Consider the following 25,289-nt stretch of genomic DNA (forward strand, 5'->3'; position numbering starts at 1 on the left):
AATAATGTATTTTAGACAGCGTGTAATGCTGATAAAACTGCTGGACTTCCTCTACGGACAAAAATATGTTCCTCTATAAGAGCCTTCACAGTACGCTCCCCTACCATTGCAAATGGTACAGTCTGCCTCCTTGGCTAAGTGGTTAGCATGTTGGCTATTGATCCCAGGAGTCCCAGGTTCGATTCCACCCCCGTCGGGGAATTTAACTTTCATTGGTTAATTCTTCTGTTTCGGGGCCTGGACCAGCATTAGAATAATTCATCTTAGGTAGGGTCTCATCCTCACAGATACGTAAGTCATCTCGGAAGACCTGCACCAGGCCTCACCGGAGGCCATAAGTCATTAAATTACCCCTGTTACAACTACTTCTGAAGACGCTCTTGTCAATGTAGTGTAGATATACAGTATATTAGAAGTAATACATGAATGACTTTCCTTACAATATGCACTATTTTATTTTATTTTATTTTGCTTCTCTTTTCTTAAGAGTCACAAGCAGCTCCTCGTCTGGGTGCTTTTACTGAAAGTTGGCGTCTTCTTTTCTAATATCGCAATCAAAATTCGCAGAACTCATTCTTGCGTAATTAAAAAATTGACTTTCGTAATTGCGGAGATCATATATAAAGTGGTCGAAAACAATGTCGAGCGTTAGAGGTTTGGTCATACTGATATATAATTTGAATAAATAAGTTCTATATCTTCGTTGTTATTTTATCATCTTCTGGAGTTGTCCAATCTGATCGCTTCGCGGGCGAACTCAAATGGACTTTGCGGGACGATATTGCTAAATCTGCAGGTGACTTAAGACCGGGTTTGAGAGCCATGCCGAGAAATCAGCACCATACACACCATGGGTATCAGCCAGTGCTACCGTAGCGAACTTGCTTTGGTGTGATCCTGTCAGCTTGGAGGTCCGTCTTCAAATCCCTCCGCTTGGCGAAATTATTTTCTTAGATTTATGCTCTCAATCCAGTCTTAAGCCACGTGCAGATGTAGCAACACCACTTCGCAAAGTAAATTTGAATTCGCTCGGGAAGCGATCTGACAGGCTAAAATGACAACGGTGCTAAATATCGAATTATTCTTTTCAAATCATTTATCATCACAACCAAACGTCTTGCACTCCTATCCCCGGTTCACGTTATTTCTGGCCACCTTTATTATGAAGGGACATACACCCTTGTCGTGATTGTTTTGAATGTAAAGGCGACCAATTCCACAGCACTCGTATACATTCGTCAAGGTCTTCTCCCTCAGAAGACAACCGACTCACCGGATCTGCTCTAATCTGTTGCAGTTGTTCGAAACCGCTGGAAACATTCTGTCTCAAGTAGTTCCAGTCCGTTTGTTTGCTGCAGTGTGGTTTCAGCCTTAACTGATCAACAGCAAGGTTTAGGATATGAATGCTGTTTCCAATGTGTATCCACTTTTTTTAGCATTGTTGAGGTGGGGAGGTAGAAATAAATATCCACTGTAGCAGGAAGGAGGGTTCTGGTCAGTGGTGGCGCGTGGATAAAACTTCTGGAGTTCACTGCTTTGGAAAATAACGTGTTCAAATTGTTTGTTACTTGATATTTACCTAGATGTAAACTAGTTACATTGTTTGATTAGCAACGTGATTTTCCCTTTGAGGCACATGGTTGCAGCTCGAAGAAGATGCCAAAGCAATGAAAAATGAAAGATAATATCAGGTGCTATTACTTTAAGCTGGACTATTTCCTCTGATTTGAAGACGTTGTTTGTGTATGAATAATTGCTTCAGGAACGTGTTTGGTAGACTACTATTATTTATGCCTTGATGTATTTTTTCCGTTTACTTTTCATAAAACACGTGTTACTAATTAAAAGGTTCATTAATTACATAAAATTAGACTCCGTACGCCTATTGGTGCACAAATAGTTTTTTTTAACAATCTGCTTAACGTCACATCGGCGCAAATGGGTCTTATGTGGACGATGGGATAGGAGAGGGCTCGAAATGGGAAGGAAGCGAACGTGGCTTTAATTGAGGTACAGGTCCCACATTTTCCTAGTATGAAAATGGGAAACACGGGAAACCATCTTCAGCGCTGCTGACAGTGGGGTTCTAGCAAATCGTAGTTACCAAAATATTCTGGTTCACCGCAATTAATTACTTCAGAACTGTAAAATCATGAAAATAAATTTCCTTTAAAAACCTACCACATACCGCAAATTTTACCCGCGTGCTCCGTGACATTGCTTCGGCTAATTTCGGGGCTGTCCGATGTGGCTCGGTGTCTATTGCCGGTCCACTCGCCAGAAATACCTGGACTATGTTTTCCTTGCACATTATAGCCACTTCGCCTTACGTCCCACAGCCCCGCGCCATCGGTCCTGAAACTGAATCTCTTCGCTGGCTACAGAGCTAATTAAAGGAGTAGGCCCTTGATAGACCTCTTTACTAAGACTTACCTATTTCTAGGACATTCACTGAAGATATAGAAAGCGCCGCCACTGTATCCTTGTGGCTCTGAGTTGGACGCTCGTCTCCTAGTGTCAGAGTCTCATCTGCTTCTGTTGAAAGTGGTTCATGTGCAGCGCGCCTATGGCCAGAGAAATTTTAATCAGCTCTCAGCATGAAAATACTCATATGAGTGACCAAAGCGCTACTGGAATGAAGTACACTGCAGGTAAGATTTAATGTAATGTCAGGGTGGTGATATTGTGGGAGGACAACGAAGTGATGCCGCTTCACGTCCGCGGGATGTAGGCACATGGTGGTAGTGTGCTGATTCGCCCATATGGTTCAACTAAGCCTCATCGAATATTATGCCCTACTGAACGAGTTGCCTCGTGATTTGTGACACGTAATTGTCAGCTTTCATTCGGAAGATAGTGGGTTCGAAATCCACTGTCGGCAGCCCTGAAGATGATTTAAAGTGATTTTCCATTTTCACACCAGACAAATGCTGGCGTTGTACATTAATTAAGGTCATAGCCGCTCCCTTTCCGCTCCTAGCCCATTCTTATCGCATCATCTCCATAAGACGCAAATTTAAAAAAAAGAGATACGGGTATGTCACTATTCAAACTTCACACGTGGATAAGCTCAGGTTTATTCAGACTTTGCCGGAAACGGTACGTTTCGCGCTAGACCTCTCTTGCGAAGATGAGCTCGATACTGATCGACATACCGTGTTGGCGAAGAACACCTGATTGACTGTCCTATATTCTACAGAGTTATTTTTAGCGTATTATGAGTTTTCAAGAGGAATTGCTCGGTCAAACGGTGACACGCGGATAGCGTTATCAACAACCGTACAGCCCATGCCTGTTCTCTGGCGAATTTGCTGTTCGTTTATCTATTTCTGTATTTCACACACTATTAGGACAAATAAAGGTATTTTATTAGAATAAAGTAATAATACAGGGTGGCTCGAGAAAAGGTAACCGAAGCCTTGTTTATTCTGCACATGTTCTGGCGTATATGTATGAAAATCCTCATTATTTCCGAAAATTGGTGGTAGTTGAATCAATGATTCATTTATTAGGTATTAAACATAAAGTGCAATAGCCTTTGTCATAATATATTAAACTATACAGATACACTCCACATAGACTAAACGAGTTTAATACAATGATCAAACTATATACACCTCAAAATATTTTAGATTCCGATGGATACACTCTCTGTAAAATGTACACAATTATATTCTATTAAATTGACAGATATGCGAGTAACAACAAATTAATCATAATATTGGGAAAAAGTGCATCGGCGGTGCAGTGATGCTGTTGTCCATCCTCGCTCTCAGTCAGTCCATCTCGGCTTTGAATCCTGGTAACATCTGTCAGAGGACTTATCCAGTTCAATGCCTAATGGCCATTCAAATGAAATCAGAATTTAAAAAATAAAGTTAAAATATATTGTCCATGCATCCAGTTATACATAATGCATTTAAGAAACTAGATATGCTTACGTTTTGTTTGAGCATAGATATAGAAATCTAGGCAGTAACAAAGTTAGTGTAGACCTCTCCAGTCTTCTTCAATGGACTTGGCAATGGAGTACCTTGGCTTCACCAACAACTATTTATAAGGACGTCGTTTGAAAATGTTAAATAGGAGCTGATGGAATCTTGACCTAATTTATTATATAGGGTTACACTTAACACCATATGATATTTTATACTTTCATTTAACCTACACCACGGCATATCGAGATAAGATGACCTGGTACTGTACGTACGTATGGTGTTTTAACATTCTGACAAATCATTACTGGGCTTACCCTTCCTTCATTGGGAACAGCAGGTTGAATATGAACAGACACCATTTCATACCAAGAAAGTTAAAATCTGGATTGCTGTTTTAATCTACGATATCATTATATCATTGAAGATGACTCTGGACACACGACCACTGTCAATGGACAGGTGTACAGAGAGCAAGTTATTCGATGTCTCCGAGCAGATTTGGCAATATTCTGTGAGCTACACAATCTTGTCATAGGCAAGCAGATGTTTCAGCAAGACACTAAGTCCTAATCTAGTGCCTCTGTGGCTCTCACGCTGGATACCGGGGTTCAAATCCCGGTCACTCCATGTGAGATATGTACTGGACAAAGTGGAGGCGGGTACTCTGGTTTTCCCTGTCATCTTTCATTCCAGCAACACACACAACTATCATTTCATTTCATTTCATCTGTCAGTTATTAATCATTGCCCCAGAGTAGTGCGACAGGCCCGGCAGCTGGCACAATTCATATCCTCGCCGCAAGTTGGGGGCTTCATGCATTCCATCCCTGACCTACGCAGATCGGGAAAGTGTATATAAAATTACAGATGATTTGACTTAAGGAGAGTGGCTCAGACGGTTGAGGCCCAACTTGCCAGGTTCAATCCTGGGTCAGTCCGGTGGTATTTGAAGGTGCCGAAATAAGTCAGCCTCGTGTGGGTAGATTTACTGGCACGTAAAAGAACTCCTGCGGGACTAAATTGCATCACCTAGGCGTCTCCAAAAACCTCAAAAAATAGATAGATGGATGTAAAGCTAATAACATTATTTATAATATTATTATTATTAACTTGAAGAGAAAATACGCTGACTTACACATTTTGTACGTGAGATATTGAAGGGAAACTGAATATCACAGGAAGACACAGGAGCTGCTGGATTGAAGGTCAAAAAAGGAAGACTGAGAAGATGCGGATGAATTCTAAGATTTAAAATAAGGTTGCCATCGATGGCCACGACATGGAATAGGTGGCTTTCTCGTATCTTGCCGGCATATTCACCACAGGCGCAGAGGATGACATTGAGAGGTGATTGGAGCATATTTCTTACTGGTCCATGTGTAGGGAAATTGGGACACATCAAAGAAAATCTAATTTCATCCTTCCAGTGGAAACGTAAAGTCAGTATTCCTTTATGGGTGTGAAATATAGAAAGGTATCAATAACACTACAAAATTACTACAGGTCCTCGTAAGCCCCTGTCTGCTTCGGGGTACCATCAGACGATGGCAGGATGTTATATTATACGAAAAACTACTATGAGATAACACAACAAGAGGCAATCGATGTCCAAACAAAGGAGAGGAAATGTCTATGGACATGACTCACCTTACGGAAGCGAACCGGAGCAGTCGGAAACTCAGCACTCTCCATTGGCGAGCTCAGGGTACTCGAAAGCGTGGACGTCCAAAAATGGCCTGGAAGAGGGTGATCGAGGAAGAATCCTGGAATATGGGGAAGACCTGGAGCGAAGGAAAGCATCAGACTAGCAATAGAACTCCGTGGAGGCTTTTCATAGATCTCTGGCATTAGAACAGGAAACAAGCCGAAGGAAATCAAGACACTTGGTACGTGATCTCCTATTTGTGGAACGAGAATGAAGGTTAGTTGAGGAACTTATAACCAACAATTAAAACCTTTCTAAGTTATTCATGACCAAAAATATGCCATTCGATATGTAATTAGCTTATCGTGCTGACCCAGTGGTTGTAAGTTGACGGGTAGTAAGCTCTTCACATGAACACTTTTGTACAAACATAACATGAGCTATAGGTGGATGTTAACCACGCTGTTGTGACAACTTTGTTTTATTGCTCGCTCTTTTTACACAGACCACAGTTTGTCGGCATTTGTAGCCGTGTTCCTACAAATTACGTGATCCATCCTTGTTAACTTGCGTGGAGCAAATGAAAATCTATTGCCCTATTTAGAGATGACATGTTCCTCTTCGGCACGTACATGAAGGTGGTCACAGTGACAGTGGAGACGTTTTATGTTTAAAGTCCTTCGTTACTTTATCACCGTTTTATGTGACTGGAGGTCATTCTTTATTAGTCTGTTGTCTATTGTGTCTGAAGAGCAGACAGTGGTTAATATGAAAACAAATTCGATTTTCTTACTCTTAGGTGGAAATGCGGACCTCCCTGAATATATACATTCATATAGTTTATATGTAGTATTGTAGAAGTTAAGCAAAATATGAAGCCTCACGGTGAGTGGAAAAACTATAAACTGTAATATACCCTTATAACTTTCTTCACTTTCAGGAACATACAACATTTGAGCTATTGTAGATATTGGTATAATATTTTGCTCACTTACTTTTGAATATTCTATGACACTAGCACTCCGAAATTTTTAGGCAGCTCTTAAATAGCGGCATTCCAAAACAATATATCGTGGGTTTACAAGCAAAACATAATTAGCCAGTTATTCACGCTTACCTTTTTACACAGCCTATTCTAACAAACCTCATGCATAATTTTGAAGATAAATATTTTTTATTCTTATTTTAACAGCAGATGTTAGCAATGAAGAACTGAAATCTTTCGAAACTCTTTTTCCTCAGAAGTAATATTCTTAAAATTAATGTGTTTTCATTATAAACTTTAGATATGTTGTGAAAAAATGTACGTTTTAAATAAAATTCAGCTAATCAGTCAAATGGTAAATACTTATTATAAAATGTAAGAACACTAGAGTGTCGTATAGGTATGAATACATTCAACGTGTCGTAAAACTTGGGGCACGGTGGTACCAATACTTCAGAAGGAGTGTTTACTTATGTACACTGTTGTGCAGAACTTTCGGAAGTTGTGTCACTGTACATAGCTCAATGAAACCTGAACCATATATAGGAAGAACTGCTACAGTATGGTATGGCAGGCAACTTAAAGGAATATGCGATGAGACGAACAGAAATGACACTTACACAGAGACAATAAATTACACTTAAGTCACTGCGACTCATGATGGTCCCCTGGACATCACAAAAAGAAGGAACATAGTTTTAAATGGGTTTGTGATCACCATGGACAGCGATTCATGCCCTGCAACGTGTTCCCATCCTGGCTACAAGATTGGAAATGAGTTCTTGTGGTAGGGCGCTGTCGGTTTTTGTTGGATGGTGGTTGGAGCACGTGAGCGTGCTGAAATACGTCTTCCCACGTGCTGGATCGAATTTAAGTCTGGGGAACGGGCAGGCCAGTCCATTCGCCAATATCCTCTCGTTCCAAGAGATCCTCTACCTGCGCTGTTCGATGCGGTTGTGAATTGTCATGCATCAAAATGAAGTCAGGGCCTAATGCATGTCTGCAAAGACGCACATGGCGAAGGAGTACAATGTAACAATAACGTTGACCGGTGAGCGTACCTCGTTCAAAGATTTGGAGATCGGTACGCCCATGCAACATTATGCCCCCCCCCCCCCAACACCACAACACTCGGACCAATAAAATGATCATGTTCGGCATTATTCCTGTCCGGCTCCATGGCTGAATGGTTAGCGTGCTGGCTTTTGGTTCAAGGAGCCCCGGGTTCGATTCCCGGCCGGGTCGGGGATTTTAACCTTCATTGGTTATTTCCGCTGGCTCGGGGACTGGGTGTGTGTGTGTCGTCCTTAAGCAGAAAATGAAACGAAAAAACAAGGAAAGAATGAGAAAAAAGAAAATATCGGTAAAAAAACATCCCTGGGTTCATTACGTATCGCCAGATGAGGGTACGTCTAAAATCACTACTCAGATTTGATATTCTCACATATGAGAAGAGCACGTGACCCCACTCCTCGTCGGTGCAGACCTGATGCTCTTGGCACCGACGCGAACGGTGCCGCCAATGTGCCGGTGTCAACGGAACACAACGTAATAGCCGTTGGTCAAACAAGCAGTCGCCGTGCCGCTGTGCCTTGCAGTCCTGTTAAATGTGGTTGCAATTGCACCCGCCGTTGTACGTGGGTCACTTCTTGCCCGTGGCACAAGGTCACGGTCCTCTGCTGCTGTAGTTCACTGTGATCGACCCACTCCTCTCCTTTGGACAGCAGTACCCGCGGTTCGGAATGCTCTCCATGTTCGTGAAACAATGCTGTGAGCAATACCAAACTCCTTGGATACACTCGTCACACTTCGTCCTTCTTCCAGTTTCCCGATGATTCTCCCTCGTGTGAAGTAATCCAAATGTTGTCTCCGGGCCATGTCGTCATGGATAACACCACCAGAGTGCACCGTGACTGCTCGCTGATTGACTCACACTGTCTTGTGCCGTTCGTTCAACTGTCTCGTTTTGTGGGGCCAGACCCATTTGGCGTTATAGTCGCGCTGAACTCACGCAAGTTTTCTACGCAGATGTGGGAGACCTGTGGCAAAATGTTACCTGACTTTCATTCATTTCCACCGAGTAGTTGATACGTTATGTTGCTTTATCTATCACATCCTTAAGTTTTGCACAACACTGTGTTGATATGTTCCAACGAGACCTTGAAAAGTTACACAAATTTAAGGAAGCGAATAGAGCAAATGTAATTCATTGGAATTGGTGAAATATCTGCTTATTATAGCAAAATGTTTGCATTTTAATCTTTAATATTATGGCATATACAGTGATAATGGTTATGGTAATTTCAGCCTCATTTCAGCGTGTGCTCATAATCGTCTCTTCATAACACTATCTACGATATATATTGCTTTGATAATAAGCGTAATTTCAATCTTTTAGTGCTTAGATTCGCAGAAGAGCTCCAGAACAACTCGGGATACTGATGATGTCCTAGAATTGGCATGAAGTGAGCGCGAAAATTCTTGGGGTGTAAATAAAACTCGGGGCGTCCACAATCAGCGTTACTATTTAAAATGCTGTTCTCCAGTTAGTGCAGCTTCTCCTTCGAGTGAACTTAACATCTCGAGTACGAAGGTAAATTTTACTCAGAAGAAGAAGGAGAAGTGGAGAGAAAGAACAAGACGAAGAATTTGGGCAGAGTGTCGCAGATCGTATAGGACTTGATTTATGAAACCAAGGTGCGGATTTGATTCCACCTCAGTCAGCAAGTCACGCAGTGCAGGGGTAGCGTGCCTGTCTCTTACTCGAAGGCCTCAGGTTGAATACCCCGTCAGTCCAAGGATTATATTTCTGGTCTGAGAACTGGAATGGGGTTCACGTGGCCTCATATGTCCATTCAAGGTTCATGTTATATCAGAGGCAGCAGACTCGATCACGAAAACAAACTAATATGGCGGAGGATGCCATCAGTTGGATCCTACAACATTCCAGTATCTGCGGGGCATCTGGTCGGGCAGGTGTCTTCTTAGCAAGTCAAGGCAATCGTGTCACGGATGTTTTAGCTTATTTGCTTCAAATAGGACAGTCTCGTACAAAAGCGCTTCAAGATCAATGTAACAAGGGAACTCATGGGTGACATATTCACCCTCGTGTGTGAATTTCCTTCTAAGGCTACAGTAGGAGACAACATATTTATCCTGCAGCTGTTAGATAGTTCATATGTAGCGTCAGTCCTCATAATATGAGTTGAATTAGAGCTGCGCGCATGGAAATATGACCTACGTGAAAGTACGTAGGTGGTCCAATTTTTTTTCCATCTGAGGGGCTCCTTATCGACGTAAATTCATCAACAGCTTGTTGATGTGGTGTCATTTCACGAAAAGAATTGGCATTGTTCAGCTTAGTTCAGCAACGGAAGGACGGATGTGGAAGATAAATAGCGATCTGGCCGGCCAAGCACGTCAAGTACAGAAAACAATGTATGCCCTGTTGAAGGTCTGATCCAGGAAGATCGTACAAAATGACGCGTTCACAGTGGAAGCCGTACAGAAGATGAGTACGACACTCGGACAGGATTGCCTCTCATTCACTTGATGCATTTTAATAAGGGAGGAATGCCGTTTCAGTATCTTATAGTTACAGTAGATCAAACATGGGTTCACCGTGCGGCATAGGGGACGAAGGAAGCATACATGTCACTGAAATAACTCTCGTCCCATCCTTGCAAGAAAATTCGCACAGCTATATCCACGAAGAAAGTTATGACGACGTTCTTTCGCAAGGACGTGCTTCTCCTTGATTTCCTCAATAGGGGAGTGACAGTGAATGCTGCCTGTTACTGCGACACACTGGAGCGTTTGCGTGTAGCAATTAGTAGAAAAGGGCCTGGACTTATATCATCAGGTGTCGTGTTGTTCCACGACAACGCCAGACCACATGCAGCCAACAGCACGCGTGAACTGTTACGACGCATCCGGTGGGAGGCACTGGACCATCCTCCTTATAGCATTCAGTTGATTTCCATATCTTGGACCTTTCAAGAAGCACCTGGGTGGTAAACTATTCAACGACGACACGACCGCTCAGCATGCGGTCATGATGTGGCTTCGGGGACTGGACGCAGATTCCTTCCCATCCGTCATCGATGGTTGAATGCACCGTTGGAACAAGGTTTTGGACAAGAATGTTAACTCTGTTGAATAGTAATACGTATCAGTGCACTACTACTATGTACATATACTAATATTTGCCTGTAAAATAACTGTTCTCCGTATGAGCTTATGTTACCTTATTTTTTTTAGCTGCTAAGCACTTTTAGGGTGCAGCTACATGGCTGGCTAATCAGCGCACTGGAATTCGGTTCAGAGGGTTCCGGGTGTGAATCCTGATCAGAAGGGATTTAAATGCTTACGATTAAATTCCTCTGGCTCGGGGACTGGGATTTGTGTTCGTCTTCGTACACTGCTCTTCATTTACATACAACATACACAAACTACCAACTATCACAGAAATATACAATGGAGAGTCCATCCTTTCACGTGGGATTGGCGTCAGGAAGGGCACGCGGCCAATAAATTGAGGAAAAGGACAGCGAGAGAAGTAATCGTGTTTATAGGTTAATCCGCACGTACGTATAAAATAACCCCTGTGAGACAAAAATTCGGCACATCTGTGCCTTCGCAAACCATGAAAGTAGTTAGTGCGACATACCACCAAGGATAACGATGATGATGATGATGATGATGATTACGATAAAATACATGGCTCTTCAACTCTGATTGGCCTTGACCTACCAAACGACCGTTGCTCAACGCGAAGGCCTCCAGATTACTAGGGGACACGTGTTCAGCGTGACTGATCCTCTTCGTTGTTATCCTTGGCTTTCTAGACCGGAGATGATATTTCACCGTCGACAGTTCCTCGGTTGTTTTCATGCAGGCTAAGTAGTCCTCAAACTAACCCTTAGATGTAGATAAAAATCCCTGACTTGGCTGAGAATCGAACACGGGGCCTCCGTGTAAGAGGTGGGCAAGTTACTCGTGGATCACAGAGACACTTAATAATAAGAACAATAATACGAATACAAATAAGAATAAGAATAGGTTCATTCCCAGAAGGCTTGTTTCAGTTCTGCCGACCACTTTGGTATGTATTGCTTCTGTACTGGTTGCTCTAATGATGTTTCCCAATCGTTTACTTTGGGTACAATGATATCTCTTCTAAAATACAAGGCTATAATTTGGCATTATAACTCAGAAATAAAACCGGAAAGATTCTAAGATTTTAAATAAAATAAAAGAGGAGAACTGCAAGAACTAGAGAGGAAGGGCAGGAAAATTCTGCGGAAAATTCTGGCAGCGCAGAATACTACCGACGGGACTTGGAGTAATGAGCAGCTCCACAAGTACACTGAAAATATCATGGACACAATGCGGAAAAGGAGACTGAAATTCTTAGGACAACTATTAAGAAAATGGAAAACAACTGACCGAAAAATGTTGAGATACATCATGAGATTAAAGCGCACCTCCAAGTCAATAGAAGAGATCAGGAAGGATGCGAAGGAAGTTGGAATTACACTAGAGATAATCCACAATAGAAGAAAGTTCAGAAGCAGAGTCGAAAGTGAAAAATCATTTGAAGAGAAACTACTAAAAAGGAGACCCAAACGGATCATTTCGGTAGAGGGAGAAAGGTGAGAAGCAAAGAAATTAAGAGGTTCTTGGAATAGGAGAGAAGAAAGGCCAAGAAATCTTAACTACTTTGTGGCCCAGAGTTAGTCAAATTCGAAAAAATAATAATAATAATAATTATAATAATAATGTTATTCAATACCCGTTCTGATTGCTAGTGATCTCGAATAAACGACATGATTTACTCAACTTTATACCATTCACTTCCTTCATGTGCTGTACACCAATGACCCGAAAACAGAAGGCTAATAACAAGTTAAGTACACATTTAAAGCCAGTAATGTTACTTTGAGTTAATGCTTTTACTTATTTTCAGTGAGATTGACGGTATTTTCATAGAACGGAATGGAGAATGAAGAACATCGACAGCCAGGAGCCAATAGGATTCAGTCTGAGTCTCCAGCCAGATGCCTGTGGAAGTACAGTATTTCGAATCTATTGTCATTCAGAGTTCAACAGGAATATTACCTAAGACGCAAGATATTTCCATTTTACAGCCGCAGTTCCTTGAAATTGTGGGATGGAGAGAAGTGCTAAGAGAGTTTGAAGACTTGAGACAAGATGATGGATGAGAAGACAGAGAATGACAAGGCAGACTTTGAAATGAACCCATAATCTTTGTCTCGCAGAGAGCAAAACAGGAAGTTCCTAAGCTAGTGCAAGTAAACCACAATTATTGCTAGGTTTAGCGTGTTGGTTCTCCTTTAACTGGCAGAAGAAGTTAATAAGGACTGTGGGTATTGCACGGCAGTCCGTGATTCCCAGCGATGTAACCAACGTTTTGAAAAATTCCTTCATTATGCAAGTTAAACATGTAATGGCATTCGCTCCAACGAGCAAGGCAAAAGCAGAGTTCTCGAGTGTTCAAAGGAAGTAAATGTTTTCTTTTCATGTTCACGGAAGTGCGAACTTCACGTAAAATCCTCCTTTGCCTTTCATTTATTTTTAAACCGTTTGTGTGAAAAACTATGTACAATTTCTGTCTAGAATTTTCAGTCTTTATTCAAAACCACGCATCACAAAGTAAAATTGTTTTTACTTCATTATATTCTGCAAATGTATTAACTTAATTCAACCGGAAGGTGAAATTTACTATGTGTTTCACGTAAATTGAAGGCCAGGGGGTAGATATAAAATTTGGCATGGCGTTTTATTTTATAGAGGTACTTCCTGCTGTAAGGGAATCATGTACACTATTAATACTCGCCAGAAAGTATGAAAACCTATTGTGGTCGCATCAGCCTGATACAACAGGTCGTATAAGGAGGAAGGGACACGTGAACAGGGTTGAGAAGACATCCTCGACGCGGAGTCTCTGACAGTGGTTCAAAATCGACAAAAATTTTACAAGGTACATTCTAAAGATTGAAGATAAGCACATTCCGGTAGAACAGAAAAATATATTCACATTTATTTTACACTAAGCTAATTGCCATTAACTTTTCAAGAGCAGACAAGCAGTAATATGGTTGACGCATTGAATCTTACATTTTAGAAACTTTTCATATTTCATTTTATGTAAAGCTCTACCCCATAGCTCATGACTTGCGGCTTATTGTCACGTAAAACTTCATATCCCACTACTCATGACTTTAGATCTCATTATCATGCAAATTTGAAGTTCTAGGGACTCATCATTTAATATGTCTTGTCATGTAAAACTGAAGATTCAGTAACTCACGAATTGAGGTTTAATATCACTTAAATCTTAAGGTTGCATTGCTCGTGACTTGAAATTTATTTTCATGTAAAATCTAAAAAAAAAAAAAAAAAAAAAAAAAAAAAATCTGCTGCTCATGACTTCGGGTATACCGGCGTTTAAAACTGAATGACCTATTGATCATGCCTTTAGGTTTATAGTAATATAAAACCAAGCATTTAATAGCTCATGACTTGAGGTATAATTTCATGTGAATCAGAAAATCCCATGGCTCTTTACTTGAGATTTACCGACATGTATAACTCCAAGCTTGTTTTACTTTGTTTTCAATTTTAACTCGCTACGACTCCGGCCGCCTGTGTCATACCATTAACATGCGAGAGGGAAGTATTATTTTATTTCTGGTTCAGATAACTAAGGTGACAATGTGTTCGTGTTTTTCTTTGACGGAGACTCATTACAAATGACAACGCTTGACAGTAGGCCATCAGAACTATTGCAGTTACTATCTCCTTGGGCGGGTGATGCCAGGACTATACTTGGTAAAGTAAATGAACTGCACGTTCAATGGGTGATGTCCTTCAAACACACTCCAATTTAAGCCACGGCCACGGACCATCCAATCGTCACCAAAAACCTTCACGAGTTCGTGCGACGGTGAAATACTGTAAATAGGAACCCTCCACCTGCTTCAGCAAACACCGGAGTACCTAACTTCAGCCTTGGATAAGAAATTCTTTAACACGCTCTTTAAACCAGTGATATAAAACTGTGATATTTAGGAAATTTTAATTACGAACTTAATTAATCGAAATTCGACACTGCAGGTCAATTTGTCCACGGGTGGTAAGCCCCTCACGAACGAAGTATCACGAGGCCCTGACGTTTTATTTTCTCAAGTATCGTTACTATGTAGTTTCCTGCTAGTAACTGCAATATTCCAAACTTACTCATTCTTACTGTCCACTTAATAACATCATAAAACTCGATATAGTGTTATTTAATATTACAAATGATTTTGTAAGATCTTCATTTTTTCTTTTCAATCTGCTTTATGTCACGCCGATAATGAGAGGGCGACGATGGGGTAGAAAAGTGCTAGGATTGGAAAGGAAGCGAATTCGGCCTTACTAAAGGTACAGTTGCAGCATTTGCCTGGCGTGAAGATGGGAAACCACGGAAAACCATCTTCAGGGCTGCCGACAGTGGGGTTCCAACCCGTTATCTCCCGAATGCAAGATCACAGCTGCGCGACCCGAACGGCACGTCCATTTGCACAGTGTAAGATCCTCTCTCCCATACGTAATCATATTGTCTTGATGTAGATTTGATTGCATTTAATGTAATATTATACTCATTGTGTACTAATTTCACGTTGCCATTTGATTTTCAATCTTATCTTTTTGTTTCTTAATAATTCTCATTCCGTTACATGTTTTAGGAATTGCCTATTATTGATAATTGATAAGTACAAATTCTAAGTAAAGAAGGTACATTTTTGTTTTCATTACCTGTGTATTTTCAATTTGAAAATAAATAAATAAATAAATAAATAAATAAATAAATAAATACATTATTTTAACGTGCCATAATGAGTGGATCAAATGGTAGTGTGCTGGCTGAGTTGGAGGGTTCATTGCCGTCAGCTTTGAGAACAGTAAACAGGGCGCAGAAACCAAATAACATTATTAGTTTAAGATTCAATGTCAGGAGAGCATTTGTATGAACAGACATTCTGTTAGTCATCCACCGGGAATTTGACCGCAAATGACGTACAGTTTTTGTTTTGCTTGGTCGTGTAACGTCACACCGACTCACGAGGAAAGTGCATGAAGTTCTTGCTTATGGTCGTGATGAAACGTACAGATACGGAAGAATTAGTCACGATGAGCATGTTTCGGAAATTATAAATTTTGTGACCTCTTGAAGCGTAGACATGGTTATACACAGATCTATCCTGGATGATAAGATAGAACTTCCATTGCGAATAACAAACAAGATTAATTTTTATTTCCGGAAGATAATTTCAGTTAATGTTATACCATGTTAGAAAGTTATAAGTATGTTGGTACAATTCCTGACTGGGATGCACAAAAATAACTTAATGTACAAATATGACTAAATTGTTTCTAAACATAATTTATATACTTATATAAAACTACCTTTGATGCTGTTATTTTCTGTATGTAAAAATTACATTTAAACAGACTCATTTGTACCTTACTGTCAGTTGTAATCGTAATAACAATTGATTTCTTGCATTATATAAATCTGTATACTATAAATGCGGATCAGATTATAAACATAACAATTAATTTCGAAAGTGTGTATTAAACTGAACGTTACCTACTGTATGTTCACTCTAGGTTAGGATGACGGACAGTCGCAACGCACTACTAGAAACAATTTATTTTTCGCAGCAAGAACACATAATAAATGCACAGTCTTCACATTCTGGAAACAGAGAATTTGTACTTGCTTGGAATTTTATCTCCACTACATTCCGAAATAAGTCTTTACTTGTACGTGTTAAACAGCGAGATTCTGTCCAAGCATATCGCAACACGGGGGTACTTCTGGCAGGGATTTACTTGTTATAAATGAAGTTATGAACCTTCATAACAAGAATTATGTTGTGAAGGGTAGGAACGAGCTCTTTGCGTATTATTTGCCCCTAAGTCTTCTAGCAGAGCGCTTACAGTGACGAAATAATAATAATAATAATAATAATAATAATAATAATAATAATAATAATAATTTTGTGTGGCTATTTCTAGCCGGATGCAGCACTTGTACGGCAGACCCTCCGATGAGAGTGGGAGGCATCTGCAATGTGTGGGTAACTGCGTGTTGTTGTGGTGAAGGGCAGTGTTATATGTGGTGTGTGAGTTGCTGGGATTCTTATTCTTGGCTTTCTAGAGCGAGGCCGCCATCTCACCATCAGACAGCTCCTCAATTGTAATCACGTAGGCTGAGTGGACCTCGAACCAGCCCACCGATACAGATAAAATTCCCTGACCTGGACAGGGATAGAACCGTTGCCTCCGGGTAAATAGAAAACTATCTGCACGCCAGTAATTATCGTGTGTGAACCCACCATCTGCTGAATGCAATCTAACAGCTACATGGCTTGAAACACGCAGCCATACCACTCGGCTACATAATGCTTTGATGACTCGAATTTCTTTTCTAGTTCATCTTACCCTTCACCTTGACTAGCGCTCTGTATTGTCAGAAACAGGTCGTTTACGTGCCTGGTATAGCAGGAGCACTAACGCCTGTATTTCTGGATGTAGTATATTCAAAATTTGCACAAAGCTCTTAAAAAATGTCCGTAGAAATATTTCAATTAATACGGTGTTGACAGAGGCAGCCTGTTATGAATAAATATTACGTTTGGACTAAAATTTTTAGGGTTGTAATGAATGCAAGGGGCGTCAGACAAAAAGCATTTGACTTCTCAATATGATGGGGTTGTCGGCAGCATACTGTATTGACTAAATTCTGTGCCATTCCACTAATCCAGAATTTAAGCTCATTCGAATTAAGAAGTATGCGACAACAAGTAATTAAATTAGACACAATGAATAAATGATATATAGAATGTCAATGAATAAATCTCTCTCTATTTATATATAAAATAACTTGTCCTGACTGACTGACTGACTGACTGATTCATCATCGCCGAGCCAAAACTACTGGACATTATGAAATGAAATTTTGGGGATACATTCATATTAAGATGTATGTGCTCGCTAATAGAGGATTTTTGGATATTCCGTCGCTAAGGGGGTGAAAAGGGGGGTAAAATTTTAAAATGAGTGTATCTATATCTCAAAACTTTGAAAGTTTACAAATGTGAAAATTGGTATTTAGAATCTTCTTTAAAAATAAGGAAATACGTTTTTTTTTGTTTTGTTTTCAGAAAATCCCAACAGGACGGGTGAAAAGGGGCGAAAAAGCAGTTGAATGCCCTTAATCAGGATACCGGTACTTATATCTCAGAAACTGAAGATATTACAGACATGAACATTGGTACTTTTGATCTCTTTTAAAAATAAAGGAACACGTACTTTTGTTTATGGAAACTCCAATTAATGGGGAGGGGGGTGAAAAAGGGGTGAATTTTTAAAATGAGTGTATCTATATCTCGAAAGTTTTAAAGTTTACAGGTGTAAAAATTGGTATTTAGAAACTCCTTTAAAAATAAAGAAACACGATTCTTTTGTTTTCGAAAAATCCCAATAGGAAGGGTGGACAAGGGTGAAAAAGTGGTTGAATGCCTTTAATGAGGGTACTTATATTTCAGAACCTGAAGATCTTACAGACCTGAAAATTGGTACTTGGGATCTACTTTAAAAATAAAGAAACAGGTATTTTTTCGTTTTTGGAAAATCCAACTAATGGGGGGTGAAGAGGGGGTGAATTTTAAAAATGAGTGTGTCGACATCTTAAAACTTTAAAAGTTTACAGATGTAAAAATTGGTATTTAGAATCGCCTTTAAAAATAAAGGAACACGTTTTTTTTTCTCTCTGTAAATCCCAATAGGAGGGGTGTAAAAGGATGAATAATGGGTTGAATGCCTTTAATGAGGATACGTATATCTCAGAAACTGAAGATATTACAGAAGTGAAAATTTGTGTATGGGTCTCCTTTAAAAATAAAGAAACACGTATTTTTTTTGTGGAAAATCCAATTAATCGCGGTTAAACAGGAGTGACAAATTGGGGTATCTACAGAATATCTGAGAAACGTAGCATGTTACAGACGTAAAAAATGGTATTTGGAATCTCCTGTAAATGTAAAGAAATATAGGTGATTTGTTTTTGGAAATTCCCCTTAAGGGGAACTAAAAAGGGGCTGAAATTTTTAAATGAGAATTTCTACAGTATATCTAAAAACTTAACATGTTACAGAAGTGAAAATTTGTATTTTCAAAACGTGTATTTTTAGTTTCCGGAAATACCACTTGGGCGGAGGGGGGTGTGTGTTAAAAGTGACTGAAGATGGTGTTGAATTCTTTTGCTATTTGCTTTACGTCGCACCGACACAGATATGTCTTATGGCGACGATGGGGTAGGGAAGGCCTAGGAATTGGAAGGAAGCGGCCGTGGCCTTAATTAAGGTACAGCCCCGGCATTTGCCTGGTGTGAAAATGGGAAACCACGGAAAACCATCTTCAGGGCTGCCGACAGTGGGGCTCGAACCCACTATCTCCCGATTACTGGATACTGGCCGCACCTAAGCGACTGCAGCTATCGAGCTCGGTTTGAATTCTTTAAATTAGGCTACTGTTATCTCAAAAATGAAGATGTTAGAGACGTGAAATTTGATATTCGGAATCTGCTTTAAAAGTAAAGAAACACGTATTCACAGAAAATCCAAAGACTGTGGGGGGGGGGGGGGCGAGATGAATGAATTGAAAAATTAATTGACTTAATTGTATGAGAATATTTACATCTAATAAAAACTAAAGTTTTTACGGCCTACAGACGTGAAAAGTGGTATTTGGATCTCCTTTAAAAACAAAGGAAAGCCCGTTTTAGGGGCCGGAGTGAAAAGGAGTTGAATTCCTTTCATGAGGATACATAAATCAAAAACTGAAGAAGCTACAGTCGTAATAATTGGTATTTAGATTATCCTTCACTATTAAAGAAACAAGTATTTTTGCCGGAAAATTCACTTAGGGGTGGGGGGAGGGCTGTGAAAGTGAAAAAAAGGGAATTATCTTAATCTCAAAACTGATGATAATAGGCGTGAACATCGTTGTTTGGAATCTCCTTTAAATGATCTAGATGTTGATTCCCATAGGGAATCTGAAATGTTTGTCCCGAATGAGTAAATTTATAATACCAATAAAAATGGTCCGTTATTGGACATTATAAATTTTTCAGCTAACTCATTCCTGGTTGCCAGCGTTTCACCCCCGTGTGCTAGGTTGGGCTTGTCAGTTGGCACCCAGCACACCCGCCAAGACGCATGGCTACATAAAGAAACACGCCTTCATTAATTTTTTTGGGAGGGGGCGGGTAAATAAGCTTAACGGCGGTGGGGTGTAAAAGGAGGTGAGACCAATTGATTTTCTGGCTAGTTGCTTTACGTCGCACCGCCACGGATAGGTCTTATGGCGACGATGGGACAGGAAATGCCTAGGAATGGGAAGGAAGTAGCCGTGGCCTTAAGTAAGGTACAGCCCCAGCATTTGCCTGGTGTGAAAATGGGAAACCACGGAAAACCATCTTAAGGGCTGCCGACAGTAGGATTCGAACCCACTATCTCCCGGATGCGAGCTCACAGCTGCACGGTCCTAACCGCACGGCCAACTCGCCCAGTCCCCCAATTGATTTTACTGTTCATTATGTATTTATCAGGAGCCTCCGTTGCTCAGGCGCCAGCGCGCCGGCCTCCCACAGCTGGGTTCCGTGGTTCAAATCCCGGTCTCTCCATGTGACATTCGTGCTGGATAAAACGGAGGCGGGTGAGGTTTTTCTCCGGATAGTCCGGTTTTCCCTGTCATCATTCATTCCAGCAACACTGTCCAAAATAATTTCATTTCATTTGTCACCCATTAATCATTGCCCCAGAGGAGAGCGACAGGTTTTGGCTGGCGGCACAATTCCTACTGTCGCCGCTAGATGGGGGCTTTATTCATTCCATTCCTGACCCTGTCGAATGACTGGAAACAGGCTGTAGATTTTCGATGTACTTATTCTGATCATACACCGATTATTTTTAATCTTTCCTGGATTCGTTATCAAGAGCCATCTTTTCCTTCGGAGAACGTTCTTAGATTACAGTAGATTCCCCTGGCATATAAATAACCATTTAAACACATTTGAAATAAACGATAGGAATGAGATTGAACGTTCAGTTTTTCAACTCTCTAATAAGGTCAATAATGCACGGAAGTATGTCATTCGTATAGCCAGAAATCCCGCACACTTGCCTACGCGCGACAATTGTGCTGGTCACATTCTCAACAATGACCATGGCAGCAGATGTAATTTACCGCCAAGTAGCGGTCTTGCATCTTGCTGTGGGGTCTAGAATAATAATAATAATAATAATAATAATAATAATAATAATAATAATAATAATAATAATAATAATAATAATAATAATAATAATAATAATAATAATAATAATAATAATAATATTCTGGACCGTCGTCAAAATGTGCGGACCAAGATGGAAACGGGTCCTGGACGGGTAATGACTGCGATTTCCGTTCGGCCGCGGGTTCAGTACCGCCAAGGCACCCAAGAGGGCACCACGCCGTATTTCCTCAAGGATTTGATCCATATTAAAAACGCTTATAGGAAAAGATGGCAAAGATTTAGGGAGCTAAATGACCGGTTGGAATACCTGGTGCCTAGCCCGGGAAGTACGAAATCGATTACTGGAAAGAAAGATTGAAAAATGTGAGGAAACTTGCCGTAATCTATTAGATAACGAGTCAGATCACGAATTTTGGCGGATTCTCTCAGAAAACGAGTCAGATCGCGAATTTCGGCGGATTATATATAAAACAATAAGCATTCAATTCTAAATTTCAGTGTAATACCGTAGCGAAGCACGGGTATCTTGCTAGTCTTTATATACACTGACTGACAGTGACAATGCAACACCAAGAAGGAGTGGTTCGAAAGGGATGAAAGTTGGGGGAAAAAAGAGACGGCACGGATGAATAATTGATGTTTATTTCAAACCGATATGCAGGTTACACAATGCGCACGGCATCGACTCAGTAGGATGTAGGACCACCGCGAGCGGCGATGCACGCAGAAACACGTCGAGGTACAGATTCAATAAGAGTGCGGATGGTGTCCTGAGGGACGGTTCTCCATTCTCTGTCAACCATTTGCCACAGTTGGTCGTCCGTACGAGGCTGGGGCAGAGTTTGCAAACGGCGTCCAATAACATCCCACACGTGTTCGATTGGTGAGAGATCCGGAGAGTACGCTGGCCACGGAAGCATCTGTACACCTCGTAGAGCCTGTTGGGAGATGCGAGCAGTGTGTGGGCGGGCATTATCCTGCTGAAACAGAGCATTGGGCAGCCCCTGAAGGTACGGGAGTGCCACCGGCCGCAGCACATGCTGCACGTAGCGGTGGGCATTTAACGTGCCTTGAATACGCACTAGAGGTGACGTGGAATCATACGCAATAGCGCCCCAAACCATGATGCCGCGTTGTCTAGCGGTAGGGCGCTCCACAGTTACTGCCAGATTTGACCTTTCTCCACGCCGACGCCACACTCGTTTGCGGTGACTATCACTGACAGAACAGAAGCGTGACTCATCGGAGAACACGACGTTCCGCCATTCCCTCATCCAAGTCGCTCTAGCCCAGCACCATGCCAGGCGTGCACGTCTATGCTGTGGAGTCAATGGTAGTCTTCTGAGCGGGCGCCGGGAGTGCAGGCCTCCTTCAACCAATCGACGGGAAATTGTTCTGGTCGATATTGGAACAGCCAGGGTGTCTTGCACATGCTGAAGAATGGCGGTTGACGTGGCGTGCGGGGCTGCCACCGCTTGGCGGCGGATGCGCCGATCCTCGCGTGCTGACGTCACTCGGGCTGCGCCTGGACCCCTCGCACGTGCCACATGTCCCTGCGCCAACCATCTTCGCTAGAGGCGCTGCACCGTGGACACATCCCTATGGGTATCGGCTGCGATTTGACGAAGCGACCAACCTGCCCTTCTCAGCCCGATCACCATACCCCTCGTAAAGTCGTCTGTCTGCTGGAAATGCCTCCGTTGACGGCGGCCTGGCATTCTTAGCTATACACGTGTCCTGTGGCACACGACAACACGTTCTACAATGACTGTCGGCTGAGAAATCACGGTACGAAGTGGGCCATTCGCCAACGCCGTGTCCCATTTATCGTTCGCTACGTGCGCAGCACAGCGGCGCATTTCACATCATGAGCATACCTCAGTGACGTCAGTCTACCCTGCAATTGGCATAAAGTTCTGAGCACTCCTTCTTGGTGTTGCATTTGCTCTGTCAGTCAGTGTATAAAATAACTTGTCCTGACTGACTGACTGACTGATTCATCATCGCCGAGACAAAACTACTGGACATAAAGAAATGAAACTTTGGACATACATTTATATTAAGATATAGGTGCTCGCATAGATAGGATTTTTTGGATATTCCGTCGCTAAGGGGGTGAAAAGGGGGGTGAAATTTTAAAATGAGTGTATCTATATCTCAAAACTTTAAAAGTTTACAGATATAAAAATTGGTATTTAGAATCTTCTTTAAAAATAAGTAAACACCTATTTTTTTGATTTCGGAAAATCCCAATAGGAGAGGTGAAAAAGAGTGAGAAAGTGATTGAATGTCTTTAATCAGGATACCGGTACTTATATCTCAGAAACTGAAGATATTATAGACCTGAAAATTGGTACTTTTGATCTCTTTTAAAAATAAAGAAACAGGTTTTTTTTGTTTTTGGAAACTCCAATTAATGGGGGGTGAAAAGGGGGGTGAATTTTTAAAATGAGTGCATCTATATCTCAAAACTTTTAAAGTTTACAAATGTAAAAATTGGTATTTAGAATCTTCATTAAAAGTAAAGAAACATGTATTTTTTGTTTTCGGAAAATCCCAATAGGATGGGCGAAAAGGGGTGAAAAATAGGTTGAATGCCTTCAATGAGGATACTCATATCTCAGAAACTGAAGATATTACAGACCTGAAAATTTGTGTTTGGGATTCTCCTTCAAAAATAAAGAAAACGTAGTTTTTGTTTTTGAAAAATCCAATTAATGTGGGGGTGAAAAGGGGGTGAATTTTTAAAATGAGTGTATCTATATCTCGAAAGTTTTAAAGTTTACAGATGTAAAAATTGGTATTTAGAAACTCCTTTAAAAATAAAGAAACACGATTTTTTTTTGTTTTCGAAAAATCCCAATAGGAAGGGTGGACAAGGGTGAAAAATGGGTTGAATTCCTTTACTGAGGCTACTTATATTTCAGAACCTGAAGATATTACAGACCTGAAAATTGGTACTTGCGATCAACTTTAAAAATAAATAAACGGGTATTTTCTCCTTTTTGGAAAATCCATTTAATGGGGGGTGAAAAGGGAGTAATTTTTTAAATGAGTGTGTCTCTTAAAACTTTAAAAGTTTAGAGATGTAAAAATTGGTATTTACAATCTCCTTTAAAAATAAAGGAACACATATTTTTTTGTTTTCTGTAAATCCCAATAGGAGGTGTGTAAAAGGGTGAACAATGGGTTGAATACCTTTAATGAGGATAGATATATCTCAGTAACTGAAGATATTACAGAACTGAAAATTTTTATATGGGATCTCCTTTAAAAATAAAGAAACACGTATTTTTTTGGAATGGCGGTTAAGCAGGAGTGACAAATTGGGGTGAATTTTTTGAATGACTCTATCTACAGAAGATCTGAGATACGTAAAATTTTACAGAGGTAAAAAGTGGGTATATTTGGAATCTCCTGTAAATGTAAAGAAACTCCACTTAGGGGGGAACTAAGAAGGGGTGAAATTTTTTTTTGCAACTTGTTTTACGTCGCACCGACACAGATAGGTCTTACGGCGACCATGGGATAGGAAAGGCTTAGGAATAGGAAGGAAGCGGCCGTGGCATTTGTTAAGGTACAGCCCCGGCATTTGCCTGGTGTGAAAATGGGAACCCACGGAAAACCATCTTCAGGGCTGCCGACAGTGGGGTTCGAACCTACTATCTCCCGAATACTGGATTCTGGCCGCACTTAAGTGGCTGCAGCAATCGAGCTCGGTAGGGTGAAATATTGAAATGAGAATTTCTACAGTATATCTCAAAAAAACTTAACATGTTACAGAAATGAAAGAATGGTATTTTTATCTCTATTAAAAATTCAAGGAACGTGTATTTTTAGTTTTCGGAAATACCAATTGGGTGGTGGGGGGGGGGTGTAAAAGTGACTGAAAATGGTGTTCAATTATTTTTATTAGGCTACTGATATCTCAAAAATGAAGATGTTACAGACGCGAAATTTGATATTTGGAATCTGCTTCAAAAGTAAAGAAACACGAATTCTCGGAAAATTCAATGAATGGGGGGGGGGGGGGGGGATATAATAATTGAAAAATTAATTGACTTAATTGTATTAGAATACATACATCTAACAAAAACCAAAGTTGTTATGGACGTGAAAAACGCGTTTTGGGGGAGGGGGAACCATCTTGGGGGGCGGGAGTGAAAAGGAGTTGAATTCTTTTCATGAGGACAAAGAAATCAAAAACTGAAGAAGTTAGAGTCGTGATAATTGCTATTTAGAATATCCTTTAATATTAAAGAAACAAGTATTTTTTGCCGGAAAATTCAGTCAGGGAGGTGCGGGAGGTGGGAGGATTGTGAAAGGAAGTGAAAAAAAGTGAATTATTTC

This window comes from Anabrus simplex, chromosome 2 (assembly GCF_040414725.1).
Source record: "Anabrus simplex isolate iqAnaSimp1 chromosome 2, ASM4041472v1, whole genome shotgun sequence".
NCBI classification, from domain to species: Eukaryota; Metazoa; Arthropoda; class Insecta; order Orthoptera; family Tettigoniidae; genus Anabrus; species Anabrus simplex.